Source organism: Pteropus vampyrus, unplaced genomic scaffold (assembly GCF_000151845.1).
Source record: "Pteropus vampyrus isolate Shadow unplaced genomic scaffold, Pvam_2.0 Scaffold522, whole genome shotgun sequence".
NCBI classification, from domain to species: Eukaryota; Metazoa; Chordata; class Mammalia; order Chiroptera; family Pteropodidae; genus Pteropus; species Pteropus vampyrus.
The window spans coordinates 135144-141200 of record NW_011889303.1 but is presented as its reverse complement, the minus strand read 5'-3'; the positions used below and the strand labels follow the sequence as shown (position 1 = coordinate 141200).

At 42.2% G+C, this 6057-nt stretch overlaps 1 protein-coding gene across 1 annotated transcript in view; it reads right to left on the bottom strand.

Annotated features, from left to right (window-relative positions):
* The window catches only part of NLRP14 (NLR family pyrin domain containing 14), a 30708-nt gene that overhangs the window by 6057 nt on the left and 18594 nt on the right, over window positions 1–6057 (bottom strand). The gene's annotated exons all lie outside the window — the stretch shown is intronic.

The following is a 6057-nucleotide window of genomic DNA, read 5'->3' as shown; positions in this document are numbered from 1 at the left end:
AGGAGGGGCAAAATCGCTAATTGGGCTGGACCCACACCAGCACTGGTAGATCACCGGGAAGGAGAGTGAGGCTGCAAAGGCTCCCCTGAAGGGAGGGGGGGTCCTGGCCTCATTTAGGGGCTCCACAGCCCAGGGAAAAAGAGTTTCCAAAAACTCTGACTCTAAAAACCAGAGGAGCTTCTGTCTGGGCGAGACAGAAAAAGCCTGAAACCCTAAACACCCTTTTGAAGGACTCACGCACAGGATTTCTGACTTGCGGACACTCATCCAGGACACCAGCAGGTGGGTCAGAGGCTCGAGCAAGATTAACACAGGGAAAGACTACATTACCTGGCGCCGGAACGAGGGCTGGATGGGCAGCCACTACTGTGCCTTAGTTGGGCCCCTCTACAGGACAATCTATAGACCAGACCAGCTCAACTGGACAGTACAGATCCCTCCCACAGGGCCATTAGGAAGCGCTGGCTCGAGATCAGCAGCCCCTCTCAACCTGCAGATTGTCCAGGGCTTTTATTGCTGGATGGATACCAAGCTCTGCTCCCAATCAGAGCCAAATACTCGCAGCTGGCAGCCAGTGCTGTGAGCATGCATTTCGGAGAATTTCAGGCAGATCACTGCTGCCAGCACAAACTTGGGTGGATCTCATGGAACTGCAGGCCAGTCCCAGACGGCATCTGGTCTTGCTGTGATCTAGGACTTTTGTGGGAACACGAGGTTACCAAAGTTGCAGCAAGACTGAAGCTGTATTGATTTGATGGCCATTGTCTCCCTGAGACCTCGCCCACCCAACCCACAAATTGCCCCAAGTAGTCCATTGACAGTCAACCACTACTGCCCTGCTCCTCACCCTGGGTATCCCAATCCAAACTTTGGGTAGCACAGGGTGGCCACTGCATGGAAATCAGTTGAAGGCAGACCTCTGCTTCCTGCAAGAGCTGCGATGTTACATGGGGGTTCGCAGGGGTCTGTAGGACCACCCCACATGACAGCTGGTCTCACTATGATCTGTGACTATAGTGGGAATGCCCAAGAACAGAAGTTGTGGCAAAACTGAGGTTGTATTGGCCTGACAGTCCTTGTCTCCCTGAAATCCCACTTCACCCAAGCCACAAAGTGCCTGCGGCCCAGTGATGGGCAGCCTCCTCTGCCCTGCTTTTCTCTGGGGTTGTGCATTCTGCGCAGGCAACAAACCTTGGCTAGCACAGTGAACACATTTTGGGGAAAAGAGTTGTAGACAGACCACTGCCACCTGTACGAGCTGCAATATCTCTTGAGGGGATCTCAGGGGTCTGTGGGACTGCCCCAGACAGCAGCTTCTCTCCTTGTAGTCTGTGATCTGTGCAGACACAGAAACTGCAGAAAACTGAGGCTAATGGCCTGATGGCCCGCAACTCTCTGAGCTCCTGCCCCATCCATTATACAAAATGCCCGCCATACATTGATAGGCAGCTGCCCCTGCCTTGGGGTGGTGCATTTAGGCCTAAGGTGGCAGTAGCTGACCTTGCTACGATTGGAAACTTGTACAGGGAACCATAGAGACAGTGCTAGTATGTAAACTGACACTGCAGTGGCAGGAGGAAATTTGCTCAATAGATCCAGGAGACCTCCAGGGTCCCTGCACCATCCAACATGCATATCACCCAGAAGCTCTTCCAGTTTCAGAGACTTACGGGCAACTGACAAGCTGCATCAGGCCTTGAGAAGCACTGGTCCCTCTGCTAAACCACCCTAGGTCAGGGAACGGGGATAACCGGACAGCTGCCTATAGCATTGTTTCTTCTACTTACCTATAGATCCAGCATAGGCAACAACCATCTGTGGATCACACTGTAGCTCCTATCAGGTAGCCCTGAGCAATCAAAGGCAGCGCCTGACTTTGGCCTACTGGGGCCACAAAATCAATGCACCCAGAGGCTAGCACCAGACCACAACAGAGCAATTCCTGACTACCCCCATTAGTGGTACACACAAAAGGTGGTTGCAAAAAGTACACAAGCCTGCTAAGGCAAATCCCGCTCAGTGAGGTCAGTTCCCACACAGCAGCTCTTACCCTGTGGGTGTAGTCAGTTCCCACAATTAGTCAGCCTGAGCATTAATCCTACCCATTGATCTACTAACAACAACAAAGGCTTAGCAACAACAGATAATCACACACAACCCATACAAAGATCACATCCAGAGCCCCTGGCACAGGGGATCAAGGAGAATGTGCCACTGGGCCATAAAGGACACTTTCCACATAAGGCCATCTGGCAAAGGCTGAGAGACGAGGCAAATATTCTTAACACCTAGAAACTAACACAGAGAGGCTAATAAAATGAGAAAACAAGGAAACGTGCCACAAATGAAACAACAGAAGAAAACTCCAGAAAATAAGCTAAATGAAATGAAGGCAAGCAACCTACCAGGGACAGAGTTCAAAATAATGGTTATAAGAATGCTCAATGAACTTATGGGAAGAATGGATGAACACGATGAGAACCTCAACAGAAAGACAGTAAGCATAAAAAAGGACATAGAAACCATAAAAAGAACCAGACAGAAATGAAGAATATAATAATTGAAATGAAGAATACACTAGAAGGATTCAACTGTAGATTGGACGAAGGTGAAGATCGAATCAGCAAACTGGAAGACAAGGTAGCAGAAACACCCAAACAGAACAACAAAAAGAAAAAAATAATAATTTTAAAAAATGAGGATAGTTTGAGACCTCTGGGACAACATGAGGCATAATAGGAGTACCCAAAGTAGAAGAGAGAGAGCAAGGGATTGAGAATCTGTCTGAAGAAATGCCAAAAACTTTCCTAACCTGAAAAAGAAATTAGTCATACAAGTTCAGGAAGCACAAAGAGTCCCAAACAAGAGGAATTCAAACAGACCCACGCCAAGACACATCATAATTAAAATATTAAAGGTCAAAGACAAAGAGAGAATCTTAAAAGCAGCAAGAGAAAGGCAGCCAGTTACTTACAAGGGTACTCCCATAAAAATGTCTGTTAATTTTTAAATGGAAACCTTGCAGGCCAGAAAGGACTGACAAGAAATAGTCAAAGTTATGAAAAACAAGAATCTACAACCACGAATACTATACCCAGCAAGGCTTTCAATTAAAATGGAAGATAAGATAAAGAGCTTCCCAGACAGAGAAAAGTGTAAGGAATTCATCACCAACAAGCCAGTATTACAAGAAATGTTAAAGGGACTTTTGTTAAAAGAGAAGAGATAAAAAAGAAAAAACAATAAAATGTCAGTAACCATGTACCTATCAGTAATCACTTTAAATGTAAAAGGTTAAATGCTCCAATCAAAAGACACAGGGTAGCTAAATGGATAAGGGATAGGGAATGCAGTTAGCATTAATGTAATGACTAGCTGGAGAGCCAGAGAAAAGAGCAATTAATGAGATCATTTTATAAACTACATAAATGTCTAACCAATGTACTCTATACTTGAAACTAATAAAATTTTAAAAAATAACAAAATTTTTAAAAAAATGAATTAACTATATCTACATGAACCAACTGGGTGAGTCTTACAATCATAATATTAAGCAAAAAAATTGTAACACAAAATACATAAAGTATGATCCCCTATATATAAAGTTCAAAATCAGGCAAAATTCAACTATACTGTTTACGATTATATATACTCATCATTCATTGTCTAGGAAAACAAATAAATGACTGCCATAAAAGTTAGGATAATGGTTACTTGTTGAGGAGGAGGGAAGAATTGTGATTTAGAATGGATGACTGAGAGGAATTCAGTTAACTGAGAAAATCCAACTTCCTGACCTGAGTGTGGTTACATACATTATTTTTTAAATATTAGTTTTATTCACTTTTTTGTATTTTATATTTCATAATGAAAATGTTTAAAATATAATTTGACAGAGCTTAAAAATAACAGAAGAGAAAAATAAAAATTATAGAAGGTCACAGAAGAAGCAAAAATGAGATCACAACTGCTAAAAATACACTTAGGAATATGTAGGATGATCTAGAAAAAAATCAAGCAAAAGAAGAATAAGTTTTAAAAGATTAAAGAAAATTATAGATAAGGAAGATTGACAAAAGACATCCAACGTAAGCATAGTGACCCTGAAAAAAATTGAACAGAAAAAAAAAAAGCACAATCTACAGATTAAAAAGGTACACCTAATAAGTGATCCTATTATTGTCTCACGGATGCTAGCAGAAGACAAAGAGAGCCCTGCCAGAGACAGAAAGCTGTGTTACTCTTAGCATAGCCACACAGCATTAGGTATGTTTGTGTCAGTTTGTGCCCTAAATCCCACAAGGTTGATGTGGAGGGCCCAGGTAGATGCCTGCACATGCCCTGGGTTGCATTCCAGGAGAGAAACATTGAGTTTGGGGACTACCATTTTGTAGTAATCAATGTAATGGGGACCCAAATCAAATATAACAACAAATCCCACATTGGGGTGACCTGTGCTCCTTTGGATTATATGTTTGCATGCGGGGAGGTGTGGCACACTGATTATCTTTATTGGGGATGGTGTCACTGTGACCTATCTTTTGTCCCCTTTATTTACTGCCAATGGCACCAAGATTAGCAAGTCATTCTAAACTCAATACTACAATTTGGCCTCATCCTGTGCTTGGAGTCCTGTTATAGTGGCCTTAATTAAATGGTATATGAAATCAATTGAACAAATTTGGTCTCAGCCTCTGTTGGTCAGATTAATCAGAGTGGCCAATGGAGTGACATGTCCTGTGACAATTCACGAGAAGCCAAGACTACAATGTGTAGAAAAAGTGGTTAATATTATTAGGAGATATCCCTCTATGGGTCTTTCACCATTGTACATTTTTGCTGACAAAAATGCCAGGCTCTGACAGCTTTTTATCTGGGCTGTTTTCTAGAATGCAAGTGCAATAAGCAACCTTGAGGGACGAGGTACTGTCTCTGCCTCCAGGACAAAGAGCAGCCTTGCTCACTGCTTACTATAAAATGGTGGGTCCCCAAACTCAACGTTCCTTTCCTGGGATGCAACCCACTGCATGTGCAGGCATCTACCCGGGCCCTCCACATCAACCTTGTGGGACTGGGGCACAAAGAAAACTGACACAAACATGCCTAATGCTGTGCAGCTATGCTATGAGTAACAAAGCCCTCTGTCTCTGGCAGGGCTATGTCTACTGCTAGCATCCATGAGACAGTAATAGGATCACTTATTAGGTGATAAGTAGGATAAAATTAAATTTCAGACCCAACAGTTACAACATCATCATTGCTGTAATAAAAACATATAAATAGTCAATGAAAACATAGGAAAAGCAGCACTTTCTTGGAATATTCAAGGAAACATATAGCATCTGGGCTTCTTACACATGAAGCAAAATTTTTCACCTGTATAAGTAAAAATGTACTATCCAATATCAGTTCAAGACTTTTAAAAAAAAAATCTAAATATGTGATCAAACATAAAAAGTACTCAGAACATAGGATAAGATTTTATTAGACTGTGAGCTCCCTGAGAACATCAATGGCATTTTTATAGATAGAAAATGATTGGTAAACTCTCTGATTTAATAAGAATAATTAATTCAAGGACAGATGGGATATCTGAAGGATGAGACTGTGGAAGACCTAAATCAAGTACCATTTACTTAATATATACCCTGTCCAAGGCACTAAGGAAGACACAAAGAAATGTGAACTATGGCTTTTATACTAACCACATGTAATTCACACTGATCCATATATTTGACATTCAGATTCTATTTCTGAGAGTAACTTACCATCGAGCTCCATTATTTTCCATCCTCTTTCCATATACCAAATTTCTTCTAGCTGTACTAGCCACCAAATAGGTATCATTTTCCCAATGAAAACCTGAACTCACCCGAGCCTTTGAATATTACAGTTTGGGTGTCTCAGAGCCTCACACAGAATTTTTACTCCATCATCCTGCAAGTCATTGTTCCCAAGGTCCAGGCTCCGCAGGTTTGGGTTGTTCAAAATAGCAGAAGCCAGATCCAGACAACACGCACTAGTCAGAACACAACCCATCAATCTGCAAGAAATACA